We start from the raw sequence: 19,408 nt of genomic DNA, 5'->3' as shown, positions 1-19,408 counted from the left end.
CCTTTGGTTTTTCTTGAAGGAGATAACTTCTACTTGAGTTTCATAAGCTTTGCTTCCTTGATTTGGTGTTGATGATCATTGATTTCCTTGATTCTCTTGAATCCACATGGATGGAGTGTTTGGAGAGTTCTAGAGACTTCTTGAGTGGTATAGATGAGAAAATGAAATAATATGAGCTTATGGTCCCTTTTTAACAACTCAAAATCTGATTTTTAATGAACAGTCGTCGGGGTGAACAGTGGTCGTAAACCACACTTTACGGGCCGTATACCAGTTTACGGACCGTATAGTGTGGTCGTATTTAAGCATGTCAAAACAGAAAGGTTGGCTGAGGATCATGGCAGTTTACGATCGAGGTTTACGGTCTGTAAACCAGTTTACGGGCCGTATACCAAGTCATTTTTAACCATTTGAAGCATTTGACAGAATGTTGAAATTTTTGAAAGGTTGGAGGACGATGGCAGTATACGGTCCGTAAATCACTTTACGGGCAGTATTCTGCTTTACGACCACTTGCTGAATTGAAATTCTACAACTTTCTAAATTCCAAAAATTCATAATTAGTCATTCCCTACTTAGTAAAACATCGCACACTCATACCCTTCATTGGTCTATTCATTGTAGGCTCACGGAAAATTTTTGAGGTGTAACACTAATACTCTCCTTAATCTAGTAAGGGTTTCATAATCGCCTTAAGCTCACATTAGTCTACTGTCAAGGCAACAAATTCGCAATTTCTGAGACGGAAGAAATACGCTTGGGTTCCAACTGAATATGGACATATAACATTTCTTCAGAAAATCATAAGACTTATAACATGGAATCAATACATTATAAGCTCTAGACTTCATGGTCGTATAAGCAACAATTAACACACGTCGTGCCATAGTGGCGAGTCAAGGAATAGCCTTACGTATCGCGATTTAACCTTAGAATGACTATGGCGAGTCAATTCTTCCGATAAAACATTAACCTATTTAAGACAGCTAATATCAACATAACCAACAACCCAACAACAACTACAACTATAAAAAAAACTATTGTTAAGCAATTAAAGAGTGACAAGCTCCCGAAGCTATATACAATGGTGTACTCCACACCCGACCTCCTTTTAACAACTAACAACAAAAAAAAATATTTCGTAATTGGTTACATAACTATCACAACCCGAACTCACGGCTTCCTATCACCGTCCCCTGAGTTCATAATAAATACATACCTCGGATGTTCATACAAGCTCGAAGATGATGATAGAAGACAACCATTAAACTGGAGATGTTTGTAACTCACGAAATAAGATTTAAAGTTTATAACACATGAAATAAGATTCAAGACATCAACAAGACTTTTCTTTGCTAATTCAAGAAAAGAATCTATGATGTGTTATTTGGATGGATAGGTGATAGATCTCGTCATATAGGAAGTGAAAGGCAGCACATAATTTCGTAGCTTTTAAGTGTACTAATCCCATAGCTTAATGATGAACTTGGCCGTATATGCCCTTGTGGAGGCGGTGGAAAAAATGGAAAAACGAATTGAAAGTCCTTTTGGACTATGTGGAAACGATGGAACATAGATAAGTGCAATCTAATACACCAAACACATAATAAATCATAATCTGTAGCGGTAGTACTTAAATGATAAAAGTTAACAACAATTTTTTGTACTTCACCATAAAATATTCATTATAAGTAAACATAATATCTTATACAATTAAAGCATATACTAATATCCATAAAGATTATGAAATCGGTAAACTTTATATATTATAAAATTCTAATTTTTCCAACCTAATATCAAGAGTACAAATTTTTGTACTATTATTTCTCAAATCGATAAAAAGATAACATTTCCTTTTTATTCTGAAAAAAATGATTTCTATCTTTTAAAATAAAGAAAATCTCATTTATAGGTTTTCTCATATCATGTGTATAATTTCAAGCATATCTGAAAGTAGTAATAACATAACTACATGAAATCACACTTATCAATTCTTTATCAAAAGGTTTCTCTTAAAGGAAAATATATACCATCTCATAATAATATATAATGGTTTCGAATTTGTCAAACTTATGGGGTCTTACAATAATACTGTCATAAACCCTTTATAACCCCATGAATAACCTTATCGCCTTTAAACTCATAGATTCACTATGATGCATTCTAACAGCAAGGTATGACGTGTTACATCCTTCCCCCTTTAGGAATATCCGTCCTCGAATGTTGGACTGTAACCCTGAACTTTGACACACGATTTACATAACAAAGGCATTGTTATACCCCGTATATTTATATGTCGAGTTATTCGAGAGCAAATCGACTTGAGCTAAAAGCAGAATCATTTTCGGACAAAAAGTAGAAACGTTTAATTTTCAATTTTAATTAAAACATAAATTGTTTATAAATTTTATTTAGTGTAAAAATATTATTATCGAAGATTAGGAATTAATAAAATTGTGCCTAGATTATTAAGTAGGAATTAGTAATTAATTAAATTAATTAAAGTTAATTACAAAGTGGGCCCCACCTGAAAACATGTCCTGGCCCGGGACTCAGTGAAAGATGTAACAGTAAGCACGAGCAGAGTAATAAGTAACCATATACACATGAATCATATTTTGAGACTCAATAGATAAGTAGACTAGTCAACGCTCGAGTATCAAGATAATAGGCTCACTCTGTACTCTTTGAAAATCATTACGAACTATGTCAAGTAACGTCTCAGGAATCCTAGATATGTATCAAGTTAATCCGAGGCAACTTATAAAAGTTATAGTCATTAGGCAATATGGAGTTTTTCAGGAATAGGAACTTTCATGAATCATTTACTATCCGATCATATAGGAAGCTCGGGGGCAGTAGTTCGACTATTTTAAGAATTCTAATATCAAGAAGTGGATAAGAATCACAATACATGCTCGGAACTTATGAGTAGAATTACCCCGAATCTCATATCGTTTCATACTTACATCTAGGACATGCCAAAAGAAAGAAAGGAAGGGCTTTACATACCTGTCGGCGATTGTTCGTAACCCGTTCGTCTCGTCACTCTTTTAGCCTATTTAATGTAAGAATAACGTTATTGTTAGTAACTATATTTCTAGTTCGCAAACCTATATTCCATTTCTTATAGAACCTATATTTCAGCTTACATATTCTCATTTTGTTGGTATCAACCTTCAAATCATATTAGGAACTTATGTCTCATTCTCTTCCTTTTTCCTATTTCTGGGAAAATTTGGGCAAAGTTTCCTCTGTACTTCTTACTATCCCAGAACCTGCACGGAGGAAATACCAACAGTGCCTCACAGGGCCAACATAAATACTCATATATCATATCGTATCATAGCCACACAGGGCTCCCAATTTCAAGTAAAAGGTATAAAGGTGTCGGAACTTACCCCACATATCGCACCTCGAGACGTACCTGATCCCTTGACAATCTGTTTTATTTATACTTTCCTATCCACCTCCTCTTTCATCCTCCAACTTAACGTTTCAATCATGTTGCAATATTCTTACCTTATATTACATGCCTCTTTCGCACTGTTACTTACCTGTGTACTTTGTAACTGCCAATATCGTCGGTTGTTTTCTTCTGACGACGTCGTTCCTCAGCTGAAAACAAAGGTTAGTATAAGGAATTTCATTTCCTATGACTGGGCTCTATCGTACGATCTTAGATATGAAAGAAAGGTAACATCCTAAATATCCTGTAGCTTCCTGTTTATAGATGTGGTGCACAACACACCGATAAACAAGACTCTACTAGACACGGTCTGTAGACACTCCGAGGACGAACTGCTCTGATACCACTTTTGTCACGACCCAACCCCGTACGCCGTGATTAGTGCCCGAGCTGGACACTCGTATGTACCTGTTAACTATAATCATCCACAACTAGCATAATACAGACTTATCAATACCAAGGTAAAACGTCGTCTCAAAACTGTCGCATTATTTAGACGTATCACAACAACCTGTCTCCTGGGGAGTTACAACTTTTAACAGATATTATAGTACATAAGCCGACAAGGCTTTCATAATATATTAGGGAACATCCCCGCCATACACGAGCCGACAAGGCTATCATAACACATTACTTCTCAAAACATATATATATATATATATATATATATATATATATATATATATATATATATATCTACGCAAGCCGACAAGGTGCCACTATGAATGGGAACGTCCCAAAACATAAGCCATATAGACACAACTGAACAACATCGATACACAACCCACACATATGTCTACAAACCTCTAAGAGTAACAACAATATCATATGACGGGACAGGGCCCCGCCGTACCCCTGGATAAAATACATATACACCATAAGAGATTCTGTACCAAATCTAAGCTCCGGAACAAGGGAGCTCTCCAAGATAGCTGAATAGGACTCCTACGCTGGCGGGTTACCAACGTGAGCATCTGTACCTGCGGGCATGAACGCAGCCCCCCATGAGGAAAGAGGATCAGTACGGAATATGTACTGAGCATGTAAAGCATAAATACAATGAACAGGATCATACTGAAGTAAGGAGTACAGAAAAATCAGTACAAAAACCAGAAACCACAAGGCTTACCTTTGAATCATAAATCATGGTGTCAATATCAGAATTAACTCGTTATGAAACTTAATGTCATAGTTAGATAATCATCCTGTCCATATGCATATGTATAACGTGTCCCGGCCCTCTAGTGAGGGACTCGATAAGTAAAATCATATCATCATCATGATATATATAACGTGTCCCGGCCCTCTAGTGAGGGACTCGGTGAATAAGATCATCATGTGCCATCCTGGCCGCCATCCCCGTATCATCATATACATATACATATAATGTGTCCCGGCCCTCTAGTGAGGGACTCGGTGAATAATGCAGTGGATCTGTGCACGAAAACATGTCCTGGCCCGGGACTCAGTGAAAGATGTAACAGTAAGCACGAGCAGAGTAATAAGTAACCATATACACATGAATAATATTTTGAGACTCAATAGATAAGTAGACTAGTCAACGCTCGAGTATCAAGATAATAGGCTCACTCAGTACTCTTTGAAAATCATTACGAACTATGTCAAGTAACGTCTCAAGAATCCTAGACATGTATCAAGTTAATCCGAGGCAACTTATAAAAGTTATAGTCATTAGGCAATATGGAGTTTTTCAGGAATAGGAACTTTCATGAATCATTTACTATCCGATCATATAGGAAGCTCGGGGGCAGTAGTTCGACTATTTTAAGAATTCTAATATCAAGAACTGGATAAGAATCACAATACATGCTTAGAACTTATGAGTAGAATTACCCCGAATCTCATATCGTTTCATACTTACATCTAGAACATGCCAAAAGAAAGAAAGGAAGGGCTTTACATACCTGTCGGTGATTGTTCATAACCCGTTCGTCTCGTCGTTCTTTTAGCCTATTTAATGTAAGAATAACGTTATCGTTAGCTGTCGCTTTCTTTAGAGGCATAGCTGTAAACATAATAATTTGCTAGGGAGGGATTATCCTGATAATATAGCTCTATCACACAATCTAGAGTAGGAAAGAAAGACAACATCCTAAATGTCTTGTAGCTTCCTGTTTATAGATGTGGTGCACAACACAACGATAAACAAGACTCTACTAGACAAGGTCTGTAGACACTCCGAGGATGAACTGCTCTGATACCACTTTTGTTACAACCCAACCCCGTGGGCCATGGCTAGTACCCGAGCTGGACACTCGTATACGTACCTATTAAATATAGACAACTGATTCTTAAGAACAATATGGAAACTTTGCAAAAGAACCTCAAAGGTTCACAACGTCATCATATATAGGTATCCAGATAACCTATCTCCTGAGGAGTCACAACTAATCAAAATATAATATGATACGCAAGCCGAAAAGGCTGCCACAACATGTCAATACCATACATGAGCCAACAAGGCTACCACAACATGTCAATACTATACATAATCCATATAGACACAGCTGAACAAAGCTTATACACAACCAACACATATGCCGACAGACCTCTAAGAGTATCGATAGTGAAATATGGCGGGACAGGGCCCCGTCGTACCCCTGGATAAACATATATAAATATATATATACATCAAAAGATCAGTAACAAAAGTCTAGGCTCCGGAACAATGGAGCTCTCCAAGAAAGCCGAGTGGAAATCCTAAGCTGGAGGATCACCAAATCGAGTATCTGTACCTGCGGGCATGAAACGCAACCCCCGGAAGAAAGGAGATCAGTACGAGATATGTTGTTGCACCTTGGGAAATTTCCCGTTGGTACGCAAGTAAACGAACTAGTGATGTGTGCGAGGAGTGTGAGTGTATAATGTTTCATGAACAATGTGCGTATATGGATGAGAATGAATAGAATAAAAAGTCGAGAAATGTGAAAAGTTGAAAGTTGGAAAAACTGCCCAGTGGTCGTAAAGTGCAAAATACGGACCGTAAAATGGAATACGGTCCGTAAACTGGCAGTCGTAAATTGACATGCAAGGTTTCAACTTTCTGCCCAGTTGAGAAGTTGTAAAATACGACCAGGTGGACGGACCGTAAAGTGATTTACGGCCCGTAAACCATGGTCGTAAATCGCCATGCATGCAGCCAAGGTTTCTGGTTCTGCTTAAGGTTAAAGACGGCCACGAGGGACGGTCCGTAAACTGGAATACGGACCGTAAACCTCTATGGACGACCACTGTACACCTCAGCACAGAATTTCAATTCATTAAATATGAGGACCAAGACTTGTTTTATTTCATTTCTACATTACACCACTTCTCTCTAGAATCATCTCTCTACATTTATTTCATAAGTTTTCAAGGATTATAAGTCACCAACAACATAAACAAGGGAAGCAAGTGTATGCAAGCCATTAAATACCATTCAAGTCAAGAAATGCAAATGGAGAAAAACTAGGGTTTTGCTCAAAGTGGAGTATTATAAACCAAGCTTGTTCCTACAACTTCTAAGGTAAGATTCATGATTTTTACATGATGTTTAAGGTATTGAAGAGTTGAAATACATGGATTGTAGAAAATATGGTCAAGTAGGTCATGAATGATGAATAGTGGCATTTTGAGGAATAGTTTGAATTGAATCATGAATGTTGTTGTGTTGTGATATGAATGCATTATAAATGGTACTAAGATCATGAACTAGAAACTTTAGACGAATGGACGAAGTTGGATGTTATGACCATGAATATGGTTGAATTAGAGGCAAACTAAGGAATCTAAATAATGTGGATAACGTGAATGACTAATGGCCATTGTTAGGATATAAATGAAGGCATAAATGCTAGCATTGGAAGGAAGCGTGCAAGGGTAGGATAGTCTGACAAAAAGCTATGTAAGGCTAACCCTTCTTTCATAAGGCATGGTTCCTTGGCCAAACTCTTAAATCCTCTATATGAGTATGTTGTATTCAAGTGATTGACACTCCGAGCTCATAAGCTCACGACCCCCGATACGTGCTACGAATGTACTATGCACCCCATTTGACGAGTAAGCATAATATAGAGATGTAGCGAAAACGATGATGTTTGTGATGACGATGATAATAATAATGATGCTAAAGGTGCCTACGAGCTATTATATTCACATGTGCCTATGAAGGGCTATAATGACACCCCGAGCTTATAATGCTGGGTAGAATATATGTATATGGTTGTATATATATATGTATGTATATGATTACGTAACGCGCGCACACATCTGCAGATGGTACGGATAACCCTGAAGCCTTGGTAGGGCCAGGTAGAAATAACATTGAGCCTTGGTTGGCCAAGTATGTATGAAACACCGAACCTTATGGTCGGGTACGCTATGTATGTATATACGTGTATGGCTATGTATATAATATGAATATGAATGTGGAAAGACTATGTACATGAATGCGAATAGGGGCATGTATACCAATACGAGCACTATTATGAAATACGCATGAAAAATGGAAAGTTCCTATGAAAGGCAGGTAAGTTCCATGATGATGATATTATTGTCTTCCCTCCTATGACACTTCATATATTGTCTATGATGCTTCTATATTGATGTTAATCATGCTTTACATACTCAGTACATTCTTCGTACTGACGTCCTTTTATTTGTGGATGCTGCGTCATGCCCGCAGGTGCACAGGGAGACAGACTTGATCCATAGCTGCTTATTCAGAGATTACATAGCGGAGCTCCATTTCCTTCGGAGCCATAGATTTTCGGTACTCATTCTTTTGTGTAAATAATTATGGGCATAGCGGGGTCCTGGCCCGCTCATGTGATATGTTATACTCTTCCTAGAGGCTCGTAGTCATGTGTATATGGTTAGACATGTCCGGCCCTGTCGGACTATGTTTTGTGTATCATTTTGTCGGCCACGTTGGCCCATGTACATTGATGTGGCATAGATGCCTATGGTGATATAAATGTACTGTTGTCCAATTGGGACTAGTTGACGAATGAATGGAAATGTACTTATAATTATGTGGCTCACCTAGATGTAAGTATAAGAGTAAGCTATGAGGGTGCTCGGGTGGGCTAGCAGCGGGTGCTCGTCGCGGCCCCGAGTCGGGTCGTGACAAAAGTGGTATCAGAGCAGATCAGTCCTAGGGTGTGTCTACGAGCCGTGTCTAGCAGTGTCTTGGTTATGGGTGTGTTGCGCGCCACACTTATAAACAAGAAGCTGCAGACATTTTAGGAATAAATGACCTTCTTTCTTCATAAGAATCGTGCGATAGAGCTATGATGTAGGAAAATCTTGCTCCTAAATCTTGTGTTGTGTATTTCAGAGATGCCTAAAAATGGAAAGGCTATGGCAGCCTAAAAGGGCAAGACGGTGGCAGAGAAGCGAGCTAAGAAAGCACCGCCACCGGCAGTAGAGGAAAGTGAGTCCCAGAGTGCGGCTCAATCTCAGTCCTCCCTGACTGTGCCTATTACTGAGGAGCGTGAGGGAGCCTCAGCCCCAGCTCCAGCACCTCCAGATCCTCCACCAGATGCTTCGGGCCAAGATGTGAAAGAGGCCATCAATTTGTTGACCCAGTTGGTTGCGGCCCAGGCTCAGAGGCAAAGTTCAGGGTATGGTGATAGGGCTGTTAGTGCAAGAGCCCGTGATTTCATTACTTTGAACCCTCCGGAATTCTTTGGGTCAAAACCGGAGGAGGATCCCCAGGAATTTATTGATGGTATGCTAAGGACACTCCGGTTGATACATGCTTCAGACACCGAGTCGGTAGAGCTAGCGTCATATAGATTGAGAGATGTCTTGATCTAGTGGTATACGGTATGGATGGCTTCACGGGGAGCAAATGCACCTCCCCCGATATGGCAAGAGTTTGTTGATGCTTTTCTCCGTCACTATATGCCTCCATAAGTTCGGCGAGCAAGGGCCTTTAAATTCTTAAATTTGAGGCAAGGTAGTATGAGTGCCCTAGAGTATAGCCTCCGCTTTAACTCCTTGTCTAGGTATGCTTCGGCCATGGTGGCAGATATGGGCGACAGGGTACACCAATTCGTAAAGGGCCTAGGGCCACACTTGATGGATAAATGCTTGACTGCGTCCCTTCAGGACGGTATGGATATTGCACGCATTCAGGCACATGCTCAGAACTTAGAAGAAATCCTACAACAGCGGAGGAGTGAGCGTGAGCAAGATCGGCGACATGGCAAGAGAGCTAGATCTTCGGGTCTGACAAGCGAGTTTAGAGGCGGACACAGGCAGCAGTTCCCTAGACATTCAGGCTATTCTATGACCAGTGCATCTCCTCGGTTTCTAGGCCAGAGCCTCGATAGATCTGCTCGTTCAGGGCCGAGTCCCAGTTATTCAGGACCTCAGTTCATAGATGATTCAGGCCAGTCAAGGACACCTGTACCACGATGTTCCCAGTGTGGGAAGTTGCATTGGGGTCGATGCCGATTGGGCTCGGATGGTTGCTATTCATGTGGTCAACCAGGCCATATCATGCGTGATTGCCCCTCAGTACAGGGTAGAGGTAGGACCCAGCCATCAGGGTCGGCAGCCGGATCATCAGCATCTGTATGCCCTACGGGGCCAGGTGCACATGCGACAGTTGGCCATGGTAGAGGTAGAGGCAGAGCTCCCAGTACTAGCGGTCCTCAGCACCGTATTTATGCTTTGGCTGGACGCCAAGATCTTGAGTCTTCTCCTGAGGTGGTCACAGGTATATTATCGGTATTCTCTCATGATGTATATGCTTTAATTGATCCGGGCTCCACATTATCATATGTTACTCCATATATTGCGGGTCGATTTATAATTGAGCCGGAGTCTATCAAACCTTTTGAGGTGTCTACACCCGTGGGTGAATCGGTAATAGCTTGCCGAGTATATAGGAATTGTGTGATTGTGATTTGTGAACGTCGTACTATGATTGATTTGCAAGAGCTAGAAATGGTAGATTTTGATGTCATTATGGGCATGGATTGGTTCGCTTCTTGTTATGCCAACATCGATTTCCGGATGAAGGTGGTTCGTTTCCAATTTCCGGGAGAACCAGTGTTAGAATGGAAGGGAAATACGGCATCACCAAAAGGTAGTTTTATTTCCTATCTAAAGGAAAGGAGAATGATCACAAAAGGGTGCATTTATCATCTACTGCAAGTTCAAGATGTAGAAGCTGAATCGCCGACTCTTCAGTCAGTTCCCGTAGCGAACGAATTGAGCTTCCAGGCCTTCCTCCCGAACGGGAGATTGATTTTTCCATTGATGTGTTGCCAGGCACCACACTTATATCTATTCCCCCATATAGAATGGCACCCGCGGAATTGAAAGAGTTGAAGGAGAAATTGAGGGACTTGCTTGATAAAGGCTTCATTAGGCCTAGTTCATCCCCGTGGGGAGCACCCGTATTGTTTGTCCAAAAGAAGGATGGCTCCTTGAGAATGTGCATTTATTATCGGCAATTGAATAAAGTGACGATTAAAAACAAGTATCCTCTTCCGAGGATCGATGATTTATTTGATCAATTGCAGGGTGCCAAATGGTTTTCAAAGATTGATTTGAGGTCCGGGTACCACCAAGTAAGGGTTAGGGAGAAAGATATCCCTAAGACAGCTTTCAGAACAAGATATGGCCATTTCGAGTTTCGAGTAATGTCGTTTGGGTTAACTAATGCACCGGCAGCGTTCATGGGCTTAATGAATAATGTATTCAGACCTTTTCTGGATCTATTCGTGATTGTATTCATCGACGATATCCTGGTATATTCTAGATCCGAGACAGATCATGCGGAGCATCTGCGTACAGTCCTTGGAGTTTTGCGAGCTCGAGAGTTGTTTGCAAAATTCTCCAAGTGTGAGTTTTGGTTGAACTCAGTATTATTTCTGGGCCATATTGTTGCAGCTGATGGTATTCGGGTGGTAGCCAAAAGATTGAGGCCGTGAAGACTTGGCCAAGGCCCACGACTCCTATGGAGGTTCGTAGTTTTTTAGGCTTAGCAGGTTATTACAGAATATTTGTTGAAGGTTTCTCTTCTATTTCTGCACCGCTCACAAAGTTGACTCAGAAGTCAGCTAAGTTCCAATGGACAGATGCCTGCGAGTGTAGCTTCCAAGAGTTGAAAGATAGATTGACTTCTGCCCCAGTCTCGACACTTCCAGAGGGATTGGAAGGGTATGTTGTTTATTGCGATGCTTCAGGCGTCGGGCTAGGTTGTGTACTGATGCAACACGGTAAGGTGATTGCGTACACTTCTAGGCAATTGCGGAAACATGAACAGAATTACCCGACCCATGATTTAGAATTAGCCGCAGTGGTGCATGCATTAAAGATATGGCGACATTATTTATATGGTATCCATGTGGATGTTTATACAGATCATAAGAGCCTTCAGTATATCTTCAAGCAGAAAGAGTTGAATTTGCGGCAACGACGATGGTTGGAGTTGCTAAAGGATTACGGTGTTGATATCTTGTATCACCCCGGAAAGGCTAACGTTATGGCTGACGCTCTTAGCCGCAGATCCATGGGAAGTCTAAGTGATGTACGACCAGAAAAGAAAGAGATGGCCCGTGAGCTTCAACAGTTAGCGAGCCTAGGAGTCCGAGTAGTGGACTCAGGTAGCAGCGGAGCTATTATTCAGAATTCAGCAGTTTCATCACTAGTAGCGGAAGTAAAAGAGCGACAATATGAGGATCCCATGCTAATGCAGTACAGAGATACACTCCCTCAGAAAGAGGAGTCATCATTTGATATTTCGGGAGACGGATTTCTCCGATGTCGAGGCAGGTTATGTGTTCCCGATGTGGTAGGCCTACGTCACCAAATATTGAGGGAAGCTCATTGTTCCCGTTACTCCGTACACCCCGGAGCGACGAAAATGTATCATGATCTTAAGTCTATATACTGGTGAAATGGAATGAAGAAAGATATAGCGGAATTCGTAGCTCAGTGTCCTAATTGACAACAAGTGAAGATTGAACACCAAAAGCCGGGTGGGTTATTGCAAGCTATAGAAATCCCAACTTGGAAGTGGGAAGTGATTAATATGGATTTCATTACAGGGTTACCCCGTTCTCGACGTAAGTATGATTCCATATGGGTGATTGTGGATAGACTCACAAAGTCAGCTCATTTCTTACCGGTCAGGACGACCTATGTGGCAGAAGATTATGCGAAGCTTTATCTTAAAGAGATAGTGAGACTCCATGGCGTTCCAGTATCTATTATCTCCGATAGAGGGATCCATTTTACAGCTAAGTTTTGGAGATCGTTCCAAGAGGGTCTAGGGACCCAAGTGCGCCTAATACCTTGGAGGAAATTGAGATGACCATTCACCGCTCATTGAGTTTGCTTATAATAACAGTTATCATTCTAGCATTCAAATGGAACCGTATGAGGCTTTATATGGGCGAACATGTAGATCCCCGATTGGGTGGTTTGAAACTGGAGAGGCAAAATTGATAGGGCCAGATTTGGTCCAACAATCTATAGAGAAAGTCAAGCTCATACAAGATCGGTTGTTAGCGGCTCAAAGTCACCAGAAGTCCTATGCGGATAATCGTCGAAGGGACTTAGAGTTCCAAGTTAAGGATTGGGTATTCTTGAATGTGTCGCCAATGAAAGGCGTTATGAGATTTGGCAAAAAGGGGAAGCTCAGTCCCAGGTATATTAGACCATATGAGATTGTGCGCAAAATAGGCAAAGTGGCCTATGAGTTAGATCTACCTCCGGAATTGGAGTCAGTCCATCCAGTATTTCATGTCTCGATGCTTTAAAAATATGTTGGAGATCCTACTAGGATCGTCCCAGTGAATGATGTGCAAGTGACAGAGAAGCTGACTTATGAAGAAGTACCCATTGCCATATTAGACAGGCAAGTACGGAGGCTTAGGAATAAGGAAGTGGCCTCAATTAAAGTTCTGTGGAGGAATAGCAATCGAGAGGAGATGACATGGAAAGCAGAAGAAAGTATGCGATCTAAATACCCACATTTATTTCAGCCCGTGGAAGAAGCCCAAGATGAGACGTCAAGATCATAAGGTATATATATTTCCTTTTATGCTTTTGGGTCATGTGTGGCCAAAAGTTTTTATGTTGTTACGTTGTGGCCCCGTGTGGCATTGATATTATGGGTTGTTGTGGCAGGATGGTAGCGCTATATTATAAGGAGAACTCTGGCGAAATTTTTGTAGAATTTCCCGAGACTTTAACATTCGAGGACGAATGTTCCTAAGGGGGGAAGAATGTTGCACCTCCGGAAATTTCCCGTTGGTACGCAAGTAAACGGACTAGTGATGTGTGCGAGGAGTGCGAGTGTATAATGTTTCATGAACAATGTGCGTATATGGACGAGAATGATTAGAATAAAAAGTCGAGAAATGTGAAAAGTTGAAAGTTGGCAAAACTGCCCAGTGGTCGTAAAGTGCAAAATACGGACCGCAAAATTGAATACGGTCCGTAAAATGGCAGTCGTAAATTGCCATGCAAGGTTTCAACTTTCTGCCTAGTTGAGAAGTGGTAAAATACGACCTGGTGGACGGACCGTAAAGTGATTTACGGCCCGTAAACCATGGTTGTAAATCACCATGCATGCAGCCAAGGTTTCTGGTTCTGCTTAAGGTTAAAGACGGCCACGAGGGACTGTCCGTAAACTGGAATACGGACCATAAACCTCCATGGACGACCACTGTGCACCTCAGCACAGAATTTCAATTCATTAAATATGAGGACCAAGACTTGTTTTATTTCATTTCTACATTACACCACTTCTCTCTAGAATCATCTCTCTACATTTATTTCATAAGTTTTCAAGGATTATAAGTCACCAACAACATAAACAAGTGAAGCAAGTGTAAGCAAGCCATTAAATACCATTCAAGTCAAGAAATGCAAATGGAGAAAAACTAGGGTTTTGCTCAAAGTGGAGTATTATTAACCAAGCTTGTTCCTACAACTTCTAAGGTAAGATTCATGATTTTTACATGATGTTTAAGGTATTGAAGAGTTGAAATACATGGATTGTAAAAAATATGGTCAAGTAGGTCATGAATGATGAATAGTGGCATTTTGAGGAATAGTTTGAATTGAATCATGAATGTTGTTGTGTTGTGATATGAATGCATTATAAATGGTACTAAGATCATGAACTAGACACTATAGACGAATGGACGAATTTGGATGTTATGACCATGAATATGGGTGAATTAGAGACAAATTAAGGAATCTAAATAATGTGGATAACGTGAATGACTAATAGCCGTTGTTAGGATATTAATGAAGGCATAGACGCTAGCATTGGAAGGAAGCGTGCAAGGGTAGGATAGTCTGACGAAAAGGTATGTAAGGCTAACCCTTCTTTCATAAGGCATGGTTCCTTGGCCAAACTCTTAAATCCTCTATATGAGTATGTTGTATTCAAGTGATTGACACTCCGAGCTCATAAGCTCACGACCCCCGATACGTGCTACGAATGTACTACGCACCCCATTTGACGAGTAAGCATAAGATAGAGATGTAGCGAAAACGATGATGTTAGTGATGACGATGATAATAATAATGATGATAAAGGTGCCTACGGGCTATTATATTCACATGTGCCTATGAAGGGCTATAATGACACCCCGAGCTTATAATGCCGGGTAGAATATGTTATGTCCCGTATTTTCGTATAACGGGAAATCAAGAAATAAATAAGACTTGTGTGTGTTGAGGAAATAATTTGATTCAAGTTGCTATGCTCATGTTGATTATGAAATCATTGATGTCAAGACCTCGGGGAAGGCCGAGGGTAAATTTGGAATTTTAGAAAATTGGTTTCGGAAATTACAAAGCGGGATTTTAAAGAATTGGGCCAAGAAGATTGGCCCAAAAAAAAAATTTAGGCCCAAAACCTTGAAGAGGCCGGCCAAGGGATCAAGTCCAAGCCCATTTTAAGGTCATGTGCATAGCACATGACCTATAAGTGGATATATATGATATAGGCTTGGCCTTATCAAGATCATATCAAGAAAACTCAAGAACACCATGTATAGGGGCATTCGGCCGTGAGAAAGAGGGAGAAAAAAAAATAATTCCCAAGCCTTGTGCTTGCTCCAAAAATCTTGACTTTTACATAGTTGTAAAGTGCTCAAGACGCTCTCCGACGTGATACAAGTAGTTTGGAGGAAGAGCGACGTTTGCGACAAGTCGGAAATTCAAGAAAAAGGTAAGATTTTTATGTTTTAATGTTATGAAATGGATATATATGTGTTAGTGATTGGATTAGTGTGAAGATTGTGGGATGGGGTTGTGTTTGAGCATGGTGTGTGTGTGTAGAAAGGGTGTGTTTGGCCGTGGCTTGTATGTAGTGCAAGACCATGTGAATTTAATTCCGTTTAGTCGTTTGAGGTGTCGTTGTAACCTTTATAACGTAAATGAATGTTTGGAGAATTGATTTGGTGTTAGAAAATAATTTCGGACGTTATCGGAAAGCGTATACATTTGGTATATTTGTGTATATCATAGTATATTTATGACACTAAAGACTTTAAATGAGATTTATGGTTGATGATAACGAATTTGGAATGAAACGACGCAAGTTAGAACGTTCGTCGTAACTTTTGGTGTTTTGAATGAAAATTGGAAAGTAGTGAACTTTGGGAATGTTTGTATGTGATTTGGAACTTGTATGTAGTGTGTTTGAATAATTGAGAATGAGTGAATGAATGGACTAATGTGGAAATAGAGTTGGAATTTTGAAGTTGAATCAAGAATTTGCCAACTTATGTATTAAAGTGAAATTTTGAAGTTAATGTAGTATGATTGTGGTTTGTATGGTTTAATGATGTTTGGGCTGTTGTTGTCGTTGTATTTTGAGCCGAGCTAAGTCTCGGGGGTGTTAGATTTATAGGGGAAGTGCTGCCGAAATTTCGGTAGCCAAATATAGCCCAAAGACTAAAATGTTACTTCTCATGAATAGTAACTGGTAAAAGTGACCATTTGCAGTTTCTGGACGAAACGGGAATTGCGATTTGAGGAGCGTAAGGCGCCAACCAGGTATGTAAAGCCTACCTCTCATTCTTTTGGCATGTCCTAGACCCACTAGGTAAATTTCGGAATCTCGGGAATAACTCTGCTCTTGGAAATCGAGGTTCAAGTTCGAGCACTATTCATTCAGCGCGATTGAAACCTTTTGGTCCCATTTGGGTAAAAGAACGCTCGTACCTCCATAACTTGTGCTGTTGAGTCCGAAACTCTTCGAAACTTTTGTAAATGACTCTATGGAACCAAAAATCTGCGATTTGTGTCCGCCGTCTCAATTTGACCCGAGGTGGGCCCGCGAGCCCCGAGGCTCCCTTTATTCGGTTTGTTTGATTCGCTTGTGTCTGTTATGATTCGCAACCTTCTGTTTATGACCCAAGGATGTGTTTGAAACTTCCTATGCCATTAATGTACGTTCTGTACTTTGAACGATGTGAGATTTTCGGAAAATGACGTATGAACAGTTTTCTTGAGAATTTGGCCGTTTGGCACTTCGTAACTTATATACGCAAACTTTGATCAATCTGATTCCTATTCCGAGCCTTCTGGCGTCAGTATATACTTGTACGTAAATTATATGTTGAGTCCGACAAATTATTTTGATATGCATATGGTTTCTGCACTACTCTGTTCGTGCTGTCTGCTATGACTTCGTTCGTCGGTACCCGGGCCGACTTTGTGATCGTGCGCGCTATAATATATTCGGGAGTTATGATGTGTTACGGTTTCCGAGGCCTCGCCATAGGGCCGGTTACCGTTTATGGAGTTATGATGTGATATGGCATTTGATATGTTTTGATGATATGATGTGTGTGTGATATGATGTGTCTGGAGACTGTACGGAGATTTGAAAACTTCTGGAGTTATGATGTGTTGTGGCACCAGCGTCGGGGGGTGACCACGTTCCTAAACCCTATACATGATTTGATTTGCATTTTGTACGTTCGCCTCCCGCACAGGTTTGCTTTGTCTACGATGTCGGTGTGTTTGTTCTTTCTGACTCCATCTGTGTTTGTGATTTCTGTACCCTCTGCTTTACATACTCAGTACTTCTCCCGTACTGACCCCCGTTTCTTCGGGGGCTGTGTTTCATGCCCGCAGGTACAGAAGCTCGTCTGGGTGGTCCTCCGATTTAGGCTACTCAGTCTGCTGTGTTGGAGAGCTCCCCTTGATCCGGAGCCTACTTTTGGTACATATCTTTTGTTGTGTCTGTATTCTGTATACTTGGATGAGTGGGTACGGCGGGGCCCTGTCCCGTCCTATGTTCATATGTCTTATGTTCTGTTTTGTCTAGAGGCCTGTAGTCAGATTTGTGGGTCGTGGGTCCGGTGTGTTCGTATGTGAGTCTGTTTTGTGTTCTTAAGCGGCCCGTACACTACTATGGCCAAGTCGGCCTCTGATTTTGTATGTATGTGTATGCTTTTGGGGGCGATGTACATTCCGCCACCCTTTGGATGTGTGTGTGTGAAAATTTGGCGAAGTACATTCCGCCTCTTCTCTGATTTGCGATTTGTTTGATCTGTACGGGCGACTGCTTAGGATCAGTATTCGGTAGATGTCTGATTACGATGTTGAGTCTGAATATCGTATGTTGTGGTTGGACGAGTCTGATTACGATGATATGGGTGTGAGTTTGTTTGGGGCGTCCCTGTAGGGCACCAGTCGCGGCCCACGGGGTTGGGGTCGTGACAAAAGTGGTATCAGAGCGGTTTGTCCTCGGAATGTCTACAGGCCGTGTCTAGTAGAGTCTTGTTTATCGATGTGTTGTGCACCACATCTATAAACAGGAAGCTACAGGACATCTAGGATGTTGTGTTGCCCTTTCTTTGGAATCTTAGATCGTGCGATAGAGCTGTGTTATTAGGATCATTCTGATCTGACCCGTTGTTGTGTTTGCAGCGATGCCTCCGAAGAAGGCAACGGCGGCCCAGAAGGGCAAGGCGAAGGTGGGAGAGACCAGTCAGGCACAACGGGCTACTCGGGCTCGTGTTTATGATTTGCCTGAGGTTACACCTCATTCTGAGGGGTCTGCTACACCCCCATTAGTACAGCCGGGAGCGGGACCTTCAGCAGCTCCAGAGGTCCGTGTACCCGCTCCTGAGACGCCAGCTTCTCAGCCAGGGGCGGAGGATAGGACCCTGAGGGAGGCTGTACAGTTGTTGACTACGATTGTAGCCGGCCAGGCTCGCAGGCGCGGGCGGAGGGACGATGATGATGAGGACAGGCGGGAAAGCCTGAGAGTTCGGGAGTTCTTGTTATGCGGCCCTCCAGAGTTTTTCGGGTCTAAGCCCGATGAGGACCCCCATGACTTCATTCGGGGGATGCGGCGTGCATTAGACTTGGTCAGGGCTTCAGAGACCGAGTCGGTGGAGCTAGCTTCGCATAGGCTTCGGGATGTTGCCGCGCATTGGTATGAGACTTGGGAGCTATCCCGGGGTGAGGGTGCTCCTCCAGCTATGTGGGATCAGTTTGTGACTGCTTTCACCCGCCACTTCCTGCCCCCAGAGTTACGACGGGAGCGAGCTGATCGGTTTTTGCGTCTGCAGCAGAGGGGTCGGAGCGTCCGTGAATATAATTTGGAGTTTGATTCCCTGGCCCGGTACGCCCCTGCCGTGGTGGCAGATATGACAGATCGGATGCATAGATATGTTATGGGGCTGGATCGTTACTTGATTGACGGGTGTATGGCGGTGTCATTGCAGACAGATATGGACATTGCCCGTCTACAGGCCTACGCCCAGGGGATGGAGAACCGGCACCGAGCAGATCGGCCCAGCCGAGAGTATGATGGGAGACGGCCCAAGAGGGCCAGATCAGCGGGATATTCTGGAGATTCTCGGAGCGGGCAGCCTCAGTATCCGTCCAGCGGGTACTTTCCTCCGTCAGGCCGGGACGCACAGTCTGTTGGTAAGA

The sequence above is a fragment of the Lycium barbarum genome, chromosome 6, assembly GCF_019175385.1.
Source record: "Lycium barbarum isolate Lr01 chromosome 6, ASM1917538v2, whole genome shotgun sequence".
NCBI classification, from domain to species: domain Eukaryota; kingdom Viridiplantae; phylum Streptophyta; class Magnoliopsida; order Solanales; family Solanaceae; genus Lycium; species Lycium barbarum.
This window is presented reverse-complemented; position numbering follows the sequence as displayed.